Genomic DNA, 18609 nt, shown 5'->3' on the forward strand with positions numbered 1-18609 from the left:
GCTTACTTCGAATTGACTCGTAAAGGCACATGTATGTTTTGTTGTTACGCGTGTGCTTCCGATATGTGCTATTCATTGTTCATACTATCCTTTTATACTCTGGTGTTTGTAGGATATTGTGAACTTTCGCCAAAAATGGTGAAGGGAGTTATGCATAGAGCCTGAGATGCTCTGCTGGCCCCTATGACTTCACTCAGACGTGGGTGGATAGAGCTCCCAAACGTGGGAGACCTCCCAGACATGGGAGACTTATGTTTGGTGGTCATTCAGAAATGGATGTACCATATTATGTTATGGTCCCACTTCACCTTCTGTATATTTGATATGATATCCAGAGCTTTGGTTATGTGTTTCTATACATGCTTTGGATAAGAACGATATGAATGCAACGTCAAAGACGACGTTTGAGCTTCTGTTTGGTATTTGTTATTGATATGCTCTGAAATGTTCCATATGCCGTTGATATGCTCCGGAACATTTCATACGCCATTGATAAGCTCTGAAATGTTTCATTCATTATTGATATGCTTCGAAATGTTCCATACGCCGTTGATATGCTCCGGAACATTTCATACATCATTGATATGCTCTGAAATGTTCCATACGCTGTTGATATGCTCCGGAACATTTCATATGCCATTGATAAGCTCCCAAATGTTTCATTTATTATTGATATGCTCCAAAACGTTTCGTTCGTTGCTGATATGCTCCAATTATTCTATGCCCCATCTGTTATGAACCAAATATGTATGATTGAAATGACAATTGTGATTCTGCACCTAATGATATTACGTCTATGAATTCTTATATTCTGCCTTGCATTTTAAAACTTTATCTCTTTGGAAATTGTCCTCTTTTACCATGGATATGTTAGTCACTTGCTGAGCTTTATATGCTCACCTCGTTGCTGTATAGATTTTTCAAGATAGCTTGTTGCTCGCTTAAATGTTAAGATTGGGCTGAGGCAGTGGACGACTAAAGGATTTTGGGCAGATCTTTATTAGTATATATGTTTTTGTTGTATAAGTACACTCTGCATCTAATGAAATATTGACGATGAATCTAAACTTATGGATTTTGTATAAGTTTGAAGGACCTCTCATGTGTAGGATTCTGGAATGTTAAGTTTAATTCATGTAATGATATGAACTTATGGTATACGTTGGTTTTGTGACTGTATAGACTCCCATAATTGTGAATATATGTTGTGGTTATTATTTTGATGAGTTGGGTTCAGATTTTATGAATCATTGAACGATGTGTTGTATGTTTATGAACTGCATAGGGTTTATAAATTTGTATATTATAGAGGTGAAATTTTGATCTGAATGTTTTCTTAGTGACCTCAAATGTGTGTTTGGATCCTGGATGGATTTGTGTTGAAAAAATTTTTAATATCATGGATATTTGAGGGGCGTGACAGAGGTTGTATCAAAGCATGGTTCGAGGATCACTAAAATATTTGATATGTTGAATTGTAAAATATATTGAGATCTAGTGAATTTTAGTGATTGGTGGAAATTTTCTTTGATGCATTTTAGGAATCTAGGATGATAAGGTAATTTGGTCCTCCTATTTTAATTGTTTCTGATTAATTAAGTCGGATGAAAGGGTTGATCGGGGATATCAAATCAGAGTAGCACAGCAAAAGTGGGGTGAACCTAATTTCGTTGGTGGCAGAAAAATGGATGATGCGAATGGAAAAAATATTTGATGTACAAAATTGTTTCAATGATTAAAAGATTTCTTTTGCCACCTTATATTAGAAGTAGAGGCTGATCATTAATGGGAACAATGAAAAGAATTTTTGAAGATCAATGGCAAGAATGACAAGGACAAGTTTACCAATAAAAATATGATTGGAAATGAATCAGAAAGTAATAACAAGAGGGTCAAGACATTTGGATTTGAAATGGGAAGTCACCACAAAAGACTCAATCACGTGTGAATTGCAAGTTAAATTATGAAACAAGTTTGTGTTTTCGGGTGACTGGAGTCTATTTTGCTTGTGGAAAGTTGGATCATAAAATAAAAGACTGCCCTTTGAACAAGAAGAAAGAGTTACTGCCTCATAAATCATCAGCTCATGTTAGAGTGTATGCTATCACTGAATATGATTCTAAAACTTCTGAATCAGTGGTCAAAGGTATTATGCATGTTTATAAAAGAATGTAAATATTTGTTTGACCATGGGTCCTATCTACGATTTGATTCGTAATATTTTGCTTATCACTTGGGCATTCAACCTAGACCACTGCATTATGTGATATATGTAAAATACGATCATTGGAGGTTCTTTGATAACGAACTTGAATTTGGTCCTCTTGCCTGATTTTTATTGGAGAACATGAACTCCTTGTTGATTTGATTCTCCTAGAGATCTAGGGTTTTGATATTATACTTGGCATAGATTGGCTATCTTCTTGTCATGCTAGTATTGATTGCTACACAAAAATAATTACTTTCTGCATACCATATCAGCCTATATTTTACTTTGAGGGCATTAGGTATGATTTGCCTCCTTGCTTGATATCAGCACTTCAAGCTTATCATCTTATACAGAAGGGTTGTTTTTGTTATATGGTGTGTGTAAATGAGCATTCAAATCAGGAAACCCATCTAGATGAAATTTCAGTGGTCAAAGAGTTCCCTAACGTATTCCTAGATGACTTGTCTGGTTTACCTCTAGATAGAGAGGGTGAATTTGTTATTGATCTGGTCCCCAATACAACCCCAATATCTAAGCCTCCCTACAGAATGACACCACTCAAGCTAGAGGAATTAAAGAAGCAACTACAAGAATTATTAGATAAGGGCTTCATACGACCCAGCGTTTCACCGTGGGGTGCTCCGGTATTATTAGTGAAGAAGAAGGATGGAACATTAAGGCTTTGTATTGATTATAGACAGTTGAATCAGGTGACCATCAAAAATAAGTATCCCATACCCAGAATTGATGATTTGTTTGATCAACTGCAAGGTGCACAAGTATTCTCTAAGATTGATCTGAGATCAGGTTACTATCAGTTGAAGATCAAGGAGGAGGATATTCCAAAAATAGCTTTTAGAACTCGATATAGTCACTATGAATTCTTGGTGATGCCTTTTGGTTTGACTAATGCCCCTACAACTTTTATGGAACTAATGAATAGGATATTTCAACCGCTCTTGGATGAATGTGTAATTGTATTCATCGATGACATATTGGTGTATTCAAGGAGTAATCAGGAGCATGAGGAACACTTGAGAAATGTATTGTCCATACTAAGAGAAAAGAAGTTGTATGCAAAGTTCAGCAAATGTGAATTTTGGTTGAATGAAGTTGCTTTCTTAGGCCATGTGATTTCAGGGAAGGGTATATCTGTTGATCCAAAGAAAGTGCAAGCTATAGTTGAATGGGATGTACCAACAAATATAACAGAAGTTAGAAGCTTCTTGGGCATGGCAGGTTATTACAGGAGATTTGTGGAGGGATTTTCTCGAATTGCTCAACCTCTCACCAACCTCACTAAAAAGAATGTGAAATTTGTATGGAATGATGATTGTGAGCAAAGTTTTCAAGAGTTAAAAAGAAGATTGACTAGTGCCCCTATTCTCACTATTCCAAGTGGTAGTGAGGGATCTGTAGTTTATACTAATGCTTCAAGAAAGGGCCTTAGATGTGTTTTGATGTAGGAAGGGAGAGTAATTGCTTATGCTTCTAGGCAACTAAAAGGTTATGAATTGAATTATCCAACTCATGATTTGGAATTGGCAGCAATTATTTTTGCTCTAAAGATTTGGAGACATTATTTGTATGGTCAACAATTTAAAATCTTTACTGATCATAAGAGTTTAAAATATATTTTCACTCAGAAAGAGTTAAACATGAGGCAGCGAAGATGGATAGAACTTCTAAAGGATTATGATTGTGCCATTCGTGATCACCCGGGCAAAGCCAATATTGTAGCTGATGCACTTAGTAGAAAATCTACAAGTTTTATGGCTAGTATGGTCGTGAAGCAATGGAAGTTATTAGAAGAAAATTTTGATTTGAAAGTTTTGAGGAAAGAGCAAGACTCGATGATATTAATGGCCTCCATTCAAGTGCAATCTGATCTTATTCAATAAATTAAGGAAGGACAATTACAAGATCCACATTTAATCTACATGAGGAATAAAGTAGAAAAGGAATTGAAGCCAAAATTTCAAGTTTCAAAGGATGGCCTATTGAGATTTGGGGAGAGAGTATGTGTACCAAATGAACCAGATATCAAGAATCAAATCCTAAAGGAAAGTCATACTTCAAAGTACACCATGCATCCTTGGAGCACTAAGATGTATAGAGATCTTCAAAGTCATTATTGGTGGGAAGGTATGAAGAAGGAAATTGCCATGTATGTTTCAAAAAGTTTGACTTGTCAGCAAATCAAAGTAGTACACCAAAGACCTGGAGGGTTGTTGCAACCTTTAGATATTCCTGAATGGAAATGGGAATGTATTACTATGGATTTTGTTTCAGGACTACCCAGAACCTCTAAAAAGCATGATGCTATTTGGGTTATCATTGATAGGTTAACAAAATCTGCACATTTCCTACTGATTAATATGACTTATTCGCTTGATAGACTTGCAGATTTATATGCCAATGAAATAGTAAGACTTCATGGTATTCCAAAGGAGATTATCTCTGATAGAGACTCCAGATTTCTCTCTAAATTCTAAAGAAGATTACAGGAATCTATGGGCACTAAAGTCAAGTTTAATACTGCATATTATCCTCAGACTGATGGTCAGTCAGAAAGAACAATTCAAACACTTGAGGATTTGCTTAGAGCCTATGTTATGGATTGGAAAGGTGAATGGGATAAAGATATTTCACTTATTGAGTTTACTTATAATAATAATTATCATTCAAGTATTCAGATGGCTCCTTATGAAGCTCTATATGGGCGAAAGTGCATAACACCTATATGTTGGGAGGAAGTTGGTGACAGAAAGTTGTCAACACCGGACAAAGTACAAGAAACTACCAAGAAAATTCAAGTTATAAGGAAAAGGTTAAAAACTGCTCAGAGTCGTCAAAAGAGTTATGCTGACAATAGAAGACGAGATATTGAGTTTGAAATCGGAGATTTTGTATTCTTAAAGGTCTCCCCTTCCAAAGGCATTATAAGGTTTGGGAAGAAAGGAAAGTTAAGCCCAAGATTTATTGGACCTTTTGAGGTTCTTGAGAGGGTTGGTTCTGTCGCTTACAGGATTGCCTTGCCACTAACATTGTGCCATATCCATGATATATTTCATGTTTCGATGATTAGGAAGTATATACCTGATCCTTCTCATATCATTGAGTTTGAGCAGATGGAGATCAATAAAGATTTATCTTATGTGGAAGAGCCCACTCAAATTGTTGATAAGAAGGAAAAGATCCTAAGGAATCGGGTCATCACTCTGGTGCAAGTAATTTGGAGACATCATTCTGGAGAGGAGGAAATGAAAAAGGTCTATCCCCATCTTTTCATCGATAGAGGTATGATAAATTTAGAGGACTAAAATTTTCTTTTAAGGGGGGGAGAGTGTAACATCCCTCATTTCTAAATTTTCGTACAAGTTTCTAGTTGTAATGTAAGTATCTATTTTAAATTTGATAAAAGAGCCAAAGTATGAATCTGAGAACTTATTCATAAGATTTGGAGGATTTGTTAAAAAAAAAAATCTGAGGACATATATATAAACCCTGAGGACCTAATCATAAATATAATAAATATAAGGACTAAACTGCAAAATGTATAAAATTACAAAAGAAAAAAGGGGGAAGAAGAAGAAAAAAAAAATTTGGGGCTTTAAGGTTTCTTGCTCAAATCTTCTCATTTAGGGTTATAATTCTCAAAGGCAAGTGTTCTAACCCCATCCTACAGAAGTATTAGTCTATGTTCCTATATTGATTCTGAAAGATTTATACTTAGAATCTGATATTTCTCTCTTTGGACATAAAACCAAGGATTTGAAATTTTTTTGGGAAACTGACCCCTATACACTTTTTCAGCTATAGTTTTTAGCACCAATTTTGGATTTAGGCAAGACCTAACTCGTTTGAAATTAGACTCTTATATCTTTCTTTTGACACTAATTTTGTAGATTTTGGACACCGAATACTTACCCAAACGTCTGTTTCAAATGAGCCTATAGATGCTGTAGAACAGGGATCAAAATTTCTGACCTTTCGATACTAAAATACCTATAAGTCCCTGTTGAAAATTCTCATTTATACCAAGCTGATTTTGTTCGAAACTAGACTTGTAGACCTTTCTTTTGACATATTATTTGAAATATTTGGAATTCAAATGCCTACCCTATTATCTGTTGAATCCGACCCTATGAATTCTGCAAAACAGTAATTTTGTTTTTGACCTTGTGTTACCAAATCAAAGGTAACTCCTTGTTGGAAATCATGATTCATACAAAACTTGTTTCAATAGAAAATAGATTGATATATCTTTCAACAATAGCCTTCTTGAGAGTATTGGAGCATAATTGACAATCTGAAGTATTTATCCAATGAGCCTCTCGAATTCTGTTAGAAATCGAACTTTGATCGATTTCGTATCTTCTGTTTTCGTTCGTTTGGAAATAGATTTTGTTTAGTTCCCTTCACTCAATTGTGGCTTATATTAATGTTTGAATTCTCATTTGCTCTTGTCTATAAATTATTATCATTTCTGAACATATTGTGTAATGTTTATGCTATATCACATTGACTTATATAGGCACATGTATAACCCATTGTTCCGCATTTGCTTTTGATGTGTGCCTATTCTAGTTTCATTTCTTTGGATATTGAATTCATCTAACCTTCTTATTTGAATTGAGTTGTATATGATTGCTTGGATTCCATATGTGCCCTTGCTTTCAATTCCTTTCAAATCTGAATATAATTGTGAAAGATTATTGCTTACTTCGAATTGACTCGTAAAGGCACATGTATGTTTTGTTGTTCCGCGTGTGTTCTGCGTGTGCTTCCGATATGTGCTATTCATTGTTCATACTATCCTTTTGTACTCTGGTGTTTGTGGGATATTGTGAACCTTCGTCAGAAATGGTGAAGGGAGTTATGCATAGAGCCTGAGATGCTCTGCCGGCCCCTATGACTTCACTTAGACATGGGTGGATGGAGCTCCCAAACGTGGGAGACTTATGTTTGGTGGTCATTCAGAAATGGATGTACCATATTATGTTATGGTGCCACTTCACCTTCTGTATGTTTGATATGATATCCAGAGCTTTGGTTATGTGTTTCTGTACATGCTTTGGATAAGAACGATATGAATGCAACGTCAAAGACGACGTTTGAGCTTCTGTTTGGTATTTGTTATTGATATGCTCCGAAATGTTCCATATGCTGTTGATATGCTCCGGAACATTTCATACGCCATTGATAAGCTCCGAAATGTCTCATTCATTGTTGATATGCTTCGAAATGTTCCATACACCGTTGATATGCTCCGAAACATTTCATACGTCATTGATATGCTCCGAAATGTTCCATACGCCGTTGATATACTCCGAAACATTTCATATGCCATTGATAAGCTCCCAAATGTTTCATTTATTATTGATATGCTCCAAAACGTTTCGTTCGTTGCTGATATGCTCCAATTATTCTATGCCCCATCTGTTATGAACCAAATATGTGTGATTGAAATGACAATTGTGATTCTGCACCTAATGATATTACGTCTATGAATTCTTATATTCTGCCTTGCATTTTGAAACTTTATCTCTTTAGAAATTGTCCTCTTTTACTATGGATATGTTAGTCACTTGTTGAGCTTTATATGCTCACCCCGTTGCTGTATAAATTTTTCAGGATAGCTTGTTCTCGCTTAAATGTTAAGATTGGGCTGAGGCAGTGGAAGGCTAAAGGATTTTGGGCAGATCTTTATTAGTATATATGTTTTTGTTGTATAAGTACACTCTGCATCTAATGAAATGTTGACGATGAATCTAAACTTGTGGATTTTGTATAAGTTTGAAGGACCTCTCATGTATAGGATTCTGGAATGTTAAGTTTAATTCGTGTAATGATATGAACTTATAGTATACGTTGGTTTTGTGACTGTATAGACTCCCATAATTATGAATTTATATTGTGGTTATTATTTTGGTGTGTTGGGTTCAGATTTTATGAATCATTGAACGATGTGTTGTATGTTTATGAACTGCACAGGGTTTATAAATGTGTATATTATAGAGGTGAAATTTTGATCTGAATGTTTTCTTAGTGACCTCAAATGTGTGTTTGGATCCTGGATGGATTTGTGTTGAAAAAATTTTAATATCATGGATATTTGAGGGGCGTGACACATGGTAACAACACCATCTGGCATAGAATTATTGAGGGAAACCAATAGTATCTACTAACTTTCTAGCAATGAACTGAGAAGTAGTAATACCTGCAACTCATCATCAAGCGATATTTTTATAGAGGATAACTGGTTAGTGATACTATGCATTTCATTCAAATGCTCAGTAATAGAAGCACCATCTTTATATTTTAGGTCCATAAGTTTTCTGATTAAGAAAGCTTTGTTGTTAGTTGTTTTTCTTTCATGGATACTTTCCAACTTTTTCCAAAGAGAATATGTAGAACTTTCAATAAAAACATCGTGAAAGACACTGTCATTAAACCACCATCGAATAAACCTGACTATTTTTTTGTCTAACCTTTTTCACTCATTATCTGTCATAGTTGTGAGTTTTGCATTATCCCCTTGCAAAGATCTATACAAATCCTTGCAATATAAAGGCTCTTCCATTTTTTGTTTCCATATCATCCAATTATTTTCGTTCAAGCTAATCATGCGAGAAACACTACCGGCCTCTATGTTCGAACATAAAAAATTAAATGCCACCAAAACACTACTTTAATACAAATTGATGGGATAAAAAAAGAAACTTTGTATACGAATAAATATAAGTAGGCCATAACACAAAGCAGAACTAAATGAAAATCTTAATCAAATAGGATGCCAAGATTTATATGAAAAATTCCTCTAACATGAAGGGTAAAACTCACAGAGTAAGCCAGATAAAATTTACTATAAAAATAATGAATGTATAAATCTCAGAGTCTCTTACCCAAAACCTAAGCAACAATCACAAAAGAATACCTGGAATACAAGGATTATGTCACTATGCATAATATTCAAAATCTCCTCAAGTGATCACAATAAGAATTCACTACAAATCTAATCTAACCTGAGATGAGAACACTGCTTGTATGATTGAGAACATCCTCTGTGTTGTCATTCTCTACTTCCTTCTCCTTTTTCTCTTATTTTTCTACCCTCAACTACCACTATTGCTTCTCTCTTTTTCACAGCCACCGTTGCCTTTTTTTTCTTCCCTAGCCATCACATCTCTTGGTTAAAAGAGCTAAGGTTTAGGTTCAATGAGAGGAGCATTAAGACTAAAGTGGGCTAGGGTTGTTAAGTCTACTATGGGCTATGGGCTGAATAATGGGTCATCTGCCTAACATGCAATTAATACTTTGATCTCAATGAGCATGTTAATCACTATAAATGTTTTTTTTTCGAGTTGAATTATTGTGTTCAAATGAATGTTTTTATTATCCCAAATACTTTAATGCTTATGTCTTTAGTAGATTCATTATAAATAAGAAGAAAATGGAGATATTTTTCTATAACAACCTATGTCAATTTCACTCATACTCCATATATATGATTAAAGTAGGATATCACATTTCAATTTTCATTACTGTTATTGATATAAATACAATGAAAAATAGATAATTTTAAAATTAAAATATGTTAACTTATCAAGCAAAATGATAAGATTTCCTCTGTACATAGTATTTTTGACATTTGTATATAATTATAATATATAACCAAAGAAAAATATAAGTATAACATGTCCAAAATTTATACACACAAAATGCGTATAAGTTATCATCCATATCTGCAATGGCATGAGTTTGCACATGCTCACTTTCCTACTCAATCACCTGAGTGGGGTATTACTATCCTTACATGCAAAATAGAATTTGTAGTAAGTAATCACTCAATAAGTATAAGTCTTTATAGCTTTATTCAAGGGATCATGCATTATATCATGCATACGAAATTTCAAAATCATTAACGTAAGACATTTAATGGTAGATACCTTATCCTATGACTTCTTTAGTAAGTAGAGCCCCACAATATAACATATGCAAAATAAAGAGATAAAATTTTATGTTAAAATAATTTAAAATACTTATATGCACATGTAGGAAACATAATAAATTTATTGACTTATACACTTTATATCATAATATATATATATGTGCACTCTCATACTGCATATCATCATAATATATATATGTGAGCTTCCACATCACACGTCATTATATATATATATATATATATATATATATATATATGTATGTATGTATGTATGTATGTTTATGTGTGTGCGTGCATGCACTCACATTGCATGTCATAGTATATATGTGCATCACACATCATAACATATCCATGCACTCCCATACCGTACGTCATAGAAAATATGTGCACTCCTATACCGTACGTCATTATATATACGTGCACTCTCATACTACATGTTATCATATATGCTTCCATATAATATATTTTCATCATAATTTATATTTTTTTATACTTGTAAAATTTATACATTCATATTTAGCTCATGACGATCATATCATTCAAAACATATTTTTTAAAATATATTATCCATATGATAATTTATATGACAACTATTTTATAGTGAATTAAACCTATACTTATTTGATTGAACTCAAAAATAAAGATGTCAATGAAAGATTATGATCCTTAATGATCGAGTGTGCTAAAAAGTGATACACTTATCAAATTGGAAGCATAGGGTTATGAGATACTTTAATTAAGAATCATACTCTTAAATTGTTGATTTACAATAATTCATAGCAATTATTTATAGGAAAAGTTTGATAAAATTTCTTATAAAATAGTCTATAGTCAATCTAAAAATTCATGTAAATTCCATCATCAATTTTCCAATAATTCTTTCCATAAACAAATGAACTAGTTAATATCAATCAAACAATTATGTAATTCTGCAAAAAAAATTTACTTCACTTCTAGTTGGCTAAACAATTTTGAATGATCATAAAATTCTATAGAAAACTAGGAGACATATAAAACTAAATACACACCAAATTTTAGGTTAAAATGGAATCATTTAGAGGCTAAATTATCCTTATAATTTAATTATTAATACCTATTTTGTTCTACTAAAACTAGGTTGAGACTATTTGAATTTATAAACCTTATATTTTGATGCATAGATATGGTATTTACTCAATTCTAAATATCACAAAACCTTACAAATTATTTTTTAAATATATCAAAAGAACAAATCCTAATCATATCCCTAAGGGGATCAATTCAGCTTGTATAATACCTCTTCTCAAAAAATAGAGGATTCTAAGTACCTTATATTGGGACAATCACAACTTTATATATCAATTTTAGATTAATGTTATAGTAGAGATTTTAGAACCATAAGAGAATCATATATCCAAAAATTAAATATTAATTTAAAGTCTAAGTTACTCAAAATCAGTTGAAAAGAACAACTTATAATTTGTAAAATTAAAACCCTAAGTATAATGAGAATTGAGTTTTTTTTACCTCAATTTTTCTTAGAACTAGGGTTTTTCGGCCTCCATGAGAAAAGTTAAGAGAATGATTGAAGAAAAAAAGAAAGGGTTATGGATTATGAGATTGAAAAAGAGAATGAAGCTAAAATAAGATAAAGGTACTTAAGAGGTTACTTTAAGGTCTAGGGTTCAATCTCATCATGCCTCATTTCAATATTTTTCTTTTACTAATATAATTCTAATGTTATAACAACTTTAATTAAGTTTCTGTGGGGTTGACAAAGATAATATTTTTTGGTCTAAACTCATTCTTCAATCTCATTTATGTATCTCAATATTTAGTATAACACTCATCTTTCATTTGTATCTCTATTTAACTTTTTATTATTCCATCAATGTCTAAATAGCTTATGATCCTCCACATACATAATTAAAATTTAGACTTTCTTACGTTAATCATGGTCAAACTCATTCAAGCCTTGAGATTCACTTAAGGCCAATTAAAATTTCATTGGCACTTCTAGTTACTATATGTATACTAATTATTGTAGCTTAACCTAAGTCCGTTAGCACATTTTGTTTGTTGCACTATACTTAACGTAAATATTAATATTTATACGTGCTCAACCAACATTCTGTGAAACATTGAGAATGATATTTTTAGAAAGTATATATTCTTCAATATTAAAAGTTAAAAACATAACCAGTCATTTATCATATTTATGAAACATAGACATCATAAATTATATATTAAGAAGATAATATATATATATATATATATTATTTGTACTTCTATTGATATACTAATTATAGTTCAATATGTTTAAGACTTGGACACTATATTTTCTCTTCTTATGATACATTATGCTTTATGATATTCATGTCATAACCAAATTTATTATATGTAAAAATAACTTTATTGCTTGATTAATTAGTAAGTAACATACTCGTGCTCAAGCACAAAATATCAACTAATTCCGGAGGCAATCACACCTCCAAATAGTAGAAACCCTAATCCTATTAGCATATTGTGCCATGCATGTTGTAATTATTATTTTTAGTACCTTATGCTTTTGTTGTATACTTGAAGACAATTAACTTGAAGGCATAACCTGTTAGGACTGAAATCAACACTAAGAAGAGGGGGTAAATTAGTGCTTTCGTAAAAGTTATGTCGATTCAAAAATCTCATTCGATAAAATCGTATCAAAAATATGTTTAACTTGAAAGCATTCGTAAGAATATAATGAGCAAATAAAGCAGTTTACAATATGAGAATGAAAAGTAAAACATAAATGCAAATCGAGTACATCGGATTTATAGTGGTTCGGTCATCGTGACCTATGTCCACTCTCGATCCCTCTTCACTCGAGGCCACCGGCTTCCACTACCGATCTTCTTTCCAATGGGCGAAGATCAAATACCCTTACAACTCTTTTTTGCTTTTCATAGATTCATAAGTTAACCTTTACAAGCCACTCACCCCTCTCTGAATCTAAAATCAAAATTTACAGCTATGGGGGAATTCTCAATAATTTACTGCATAGTTTTTACACTATTTTTATTTCAGTTCTTGTCTTAACCGAGCAGGGATGAGTGGGGTATTTACAAGCCCCAATTGGATTCAAATTTGGAGCTAAAACAGTCTCATCTTGGTTTTCGAGATACTAGCGGTGGTACCACCCCTATCAGTCTGACACTAGGCATTACCATCTCCCAGTCTGGCAATACTACCGCCTGACAAAGCCTCAGAGCCTGGGCTCCAACAGTACCACTACTTGATAGCATTAACTATCGATGGTACTATTGCCCAGACCACCTGGGAGGTCGAGCCTCAAGCGATGCCACCGCCAGCCCTAGCAGTGCCATCGCTTGGGCCAGCTAAGGGTCATTGAATGAGCCTTTCTCTTAGTCCAAAACGACCCCAACTCTGGCCTAATGGGCTCCTAATTGAGTTAGCTTGATTACACTTGAAACTAACTCAAGTAGACCTAAACTATTTTGATCTAGATAAATTATTATAAGCATGAATCATATGTTGTCCGACATGTCATTAGTTCATTCAGTGCTTCGTTCGATCTTTCAGTACATCGTCCTCCCATTCGGTATATTGCTCAATCGACATGTTAACCTCCGTAACATCTGATCTCCCATTCCAATGCCTAAACTCATGGCATGAAGTCCTTCTGTTAGTACATCGATCGATCATCTGGCTTAACGTCTAATCTCCTTATATGTTTCACTCCGGCCCATCGTCTGATTCCTCCTACTTTAATCAATTTGCCTTTTCTGATCGAAGTTAGTCATGTGTTACTCAAAACGTAGATTAGATCATAAACTAATTAATTGATTTCATCATTAAAATTTGAGATTCAACAATCTCCCCATTTTTTATGATGATAACCAATTGATGATGGAGTTTAAACTAAACTCCCCCTATCAATGTCATATTGATATAAACTTTGAATTTAGAGTATCATGAGTATTTCATCATTGGATGCATCATGAATATTGAAAGAACTAATTAATCACATTATTGCATGCATCATTCCAAATCATAAATATTTCAAATCATCATGGTATCAAAATATCAAAGTACATTACATCCTACTATGTATTATCATCATAACTCTTCATTATATGCATTATCATAATATCATGAGTATTTCATACATAATTTCATATCATCATCATAACTTTTCTCCCTTTGTTATCAACAAAAAGGAGAAATGTAACTAGCAAGTTATTAAAACAGAATGCAAGCTAGTAAATTAGCAAGTTTTACATCATTTTAGAACATGCAAGCTAGCAAGTTTTTTGAGATGTGCAAGTTAATAATTCTTTACTTCTTAAGATGGGCAAGATATCACTTTTGCTTTTCTTGAGATTGCAAGCTAGCAATTCTTGCTTCTCTTTTGAGATAAGTTTGTAAGTTTTGATTCTTGAGATGTGTAAGCTAGCACTTATCTCTTTTCTTTGCGATGTGAAAGCTAGCAAGACTTTTCTCCCCTTTATTATTGTTAAAAAAAAGGAAAAAAATAATATTGTAATCCTTTTTCCTTTACATCAATTTTTAAATCATGACAAAAAGATAAATTTAAATCAAGAGTGATGAGGTATACAATTCATGAATACAAGGGAATACATAAAACTCAAGTTATAAATCTTAAGAAGTCAAGTGATATATCATAGTTAATTTGGATAAATGTCCTCTTTAATAAACAACCAAAGAATCATATAGAACAAATAATGAATGATCTCGATTCATATAAAAATCTCAAGTTATAATTCCGAGAAATCGAAAGACAAATCACAATTCATTTGGATAATTCTCTTTAATAAAAATGAAAGAATCACAGTGAATGATATAAAAATCTTAAGATCATGGTTTGTTTGCATAATTTTCCTCTTTAGTAAATGATAAAAATAAGAAATCATAGAAGATAAAAAAGATTTTGATTCTCATAAAGATACCTCAAGTCAAGAAATCAAGAGAAAGTTCATGATTCAGTTTGATAAATATCATTCAAATTCAAATCATCAAAATCATTTTAATAGTTTAAGAGATTCATAAAATGACATAAATAGATTCATTAATCTCTTATTGAAAACTCGATAAGATTTTAGGGATAGAGACATTTTCAAGAATAATGCATTCCCTTTTTTTATGTGTTTCAATTTATGTGATTTATTTTATACAAGCATGTTTTTATCTTTTATGCCAAACAAAAATATGTATCATCATTTAAAATCAAAAAATAAGATTTATCATAGGAGTCATCAAGATCAATAAATCATAAATCATAAAGATTATCATTACTTTAAATCATCATGCATCATCAAGCATTTTCAATCAAAATCATTTTATTTATTGTAGTAATACAGTTTTCTTCTTAAGTGAATCTAACTCTTTATACTTAGTGCTAGGAATTAACATGCAATTGTCATGCTTAATTTTTTTAAAAAAAATTCTAAAATCACTAGAAAGAGAAGTATGTTCCCCTTTTATATTTCTTACTAACTAATTTAAAAACAACTTATGAAATATATTTTATATTTCTTACTAACTAATTTAAAAATAACTTATGAAATGCATCAAGTAATTTCATAGTAAGGTAAAAGGGTTTCGATTGAGTCACTTACCTCATTATCGAAAGCCATCAAGGCACAGTTCGCCACCTCTTTTTTATCAATTTACTCCTCATCTTCGGATGCACTTGAATCGTCCCAAGTTACCTTGAGTGCTTTCTTCTTTTTTTATCGCTTATTCTTCACTTGCGGACATTCGTTTTTGAAGTACCTCGGTCGATTACATTCATAACAAGTTGTTTTATTATTTTTAAATTTATTTTTATTTTTAGATTCTTGTTTATGAGCTTCTTTAATTTTATCATGAGGAGTTTAAAGTTATCATCACTTGAGTTTTCGCTCGAGTGATCTTCTTTTATTCTAAATGTCAAATCCTTCTTGTTCTTTGGAAAATTATTCTCATGTTCATCATGTGCCTTGTTTGTCATTTCTATATCATCAATGAATCGATAATTTCTTCTAGTGGATAATTGTTTAAGTCCTTTACCTCTAGTATTGTAGTTACTTTCAGATCCCAACTCTTTCAAATGGATCTTAAAATCTTGTTTACAAGTTCAATATTAGAAAAACATTTGTTAAGAGCTTTTAAACCATTGACGACATCCATAAAATGGGTGTGCATGTCAACAATGGTTTCACTTGGCTTTATTCGAAATAATTCAAAATCATGCATCAAAAATTTTATTTTAGATTCTTTTACTATATTCGTGCCTTCATGTGTTACTTCTAGTGTGTGTCAAATCTCAAGTACAGTTTCACATAAATAAATACGATTAAACTTATTATTGTTCAAAGTATAAAATAAAAGCATTCATAACTATAGCATTCAAAGAAAAAGTCTTCTTCTCCAAATCATTCTTTTCATTCATTGGTTTGGAAGATTTTTGAAAACAACTTTTAATAATATTCCATAAATCAAAATTTATAGAAAGCAAGAAAACTCTCATTCGAGTTTTATAATATGCGTAATCTGTCCCATTGAACATAGGAGGATGAACGATAAAAAGACCCTCTTGATTGTCGGTAAAAATCATTTCTCTTGAGTGTTAAACTAAACAAAAAAAATCTTAGCTCTGATACCAATTGTTTGGACCGAAATCGACACTAAGAGGAGGGGGGGGGGGGGGGGGGGGGTGAATTATTGCTTTCGTAAAAGTTACGTCGATTCAAAAATCTTATTCGATAAAATTATATTGAAAATATGTTTAACTTGAAAACGTTCGTAAAAATGTAATGAGCAAGTAAAGAAGTTTACAATATAAGAATGAAAAACAGAATAGAAATGCAAATCGAGTATACTGGATTTATAGTGGTTCGATCGTTGTGACCTACGTCCACTCCTGATCCCTCTTCACTCGAGGCCACCGGCTTTCACTAATGATCTTCTTTCTAACGGGTGAAAATCAACCACCCTTACAACTTTTTTCTCTTTTTCATAAGTTCAGAAGTTAACTTTTACGAGTCACTCACCTATCTCTTAAACTAAAACCAAAACTTAGAGCTAAAGGGGAATTCTTATTGATTTACTATAGAGTTTTCATAAGTTCAGTTCTTGTCTTAATCGAGTAGAGATAAGTGGGGTATTTATATGCCCTAAATGGATTCAAATTTGAAACCAAAATGATCTCATCTTAGGTTTTTGGGGTGCTGGCGGTACCACCACTAGTGCTTGGCGGTACCACCACTTGTCAGTCTGACACTAGGTGGTACCACCGTCCAGTCTGGTGGTACTACCGCCTGACAAAGCCTTAGAGACTGGACTCTAGTGGTACCACCGCCCAGACCACCTAGGAGGCTGAGCCTCAGGAGGTGTCACCGCTAGCTCTGGCGGTGCTACCGCTTGGGCCAACTAAGGGTCACTGAAAGAGCCTTTCTCTTGGCCCAAAATAGCCCAAACTCCTACCCAATGATCCTCTAATTGAGTTAGCATAATTATACTCGAAACTAACTTAATTAAACCTAAACAACTTTGATCTAGACAAATTATTACAAGTATGAATCCTATGTTGTCTCACATGTCATTGGTTCATCTAGCGCTTCGTCCGATCTTTCGGCACATCGTTCTCTCTTTCGGCATATTACCCAATTGGCATGTTGACCTCCGCAACATTCGATCTCCTTGGCACAATGTCTGATCCTTCGGCCTGATGCCTAAACTCGTGGCATGAAATCCTTCTACTAGTACATTGACCGATCCTTCGGCTCGACGTCCAATCTCCTAACATGTTTCACTCTGACCCAACGTCTGATTCCTCCTGCTTTAATCGATTTACCTTTTCTGATCGAAGTTAGTCTTGCGTCACTCAAAAACGTAAATTAGATCGTAAACTCATCAATTAATTTCATCATCAAAATATGAGATTCAACATAACCAACTTAAATACGCAATTCACTTGAGGTTGATATCTTAAATAAGTTGTTTACTTTGACTTCTAAATATAATCAATTTACGATCGACTTCTAGACATAATCAATTTAAGAATATAAATATCTTAAAAGACAAAGTGACCAATGTGAGGATGTAATTCACTTTAATTGCTTTGAAAGCTGTGATTATTTTGAGGATAAAATTGACTTGAGGATATACTCATTTTGAAGGATATAGTTATTTTAAGGTTGTAACTAGTTTGAGAATATAATCAAAGGATGTGATCAGCTTAAGGGGATGACTATTTTAATGATTCGATGACTAGATAAGGGATAATTACTATTAAGGATAAAAAAAAATACATATATCATGTATCATCTGTTCTTACAAAATACTGTATCGAAAATACATTCCACAAAGCTCTCCGATAGTCAAGAGTTCAGAATTTGTTCAATGAGTTTAGGATGAAAAAACATATATAAATATTATCTTATAATGTTGATTTTCTAATCAT

This window comes from Musa acuminata, chromosome BXJ2-6 (assembly GCF_036884655.1).
Source record: "Musa acuminata AAA Group cultivar baxijiao chromosome BXJ2-6, Cavendish_Baxijiao_AAA, whole genome shotgun sequence".
Taxonomy (NCBI): domain Eukaryota; kingdom Viridiplantae; phylum Streptophyta; class Magnoliopsida; order Zingiberales; family Musaceae; genus Musa; species Musa acuminata.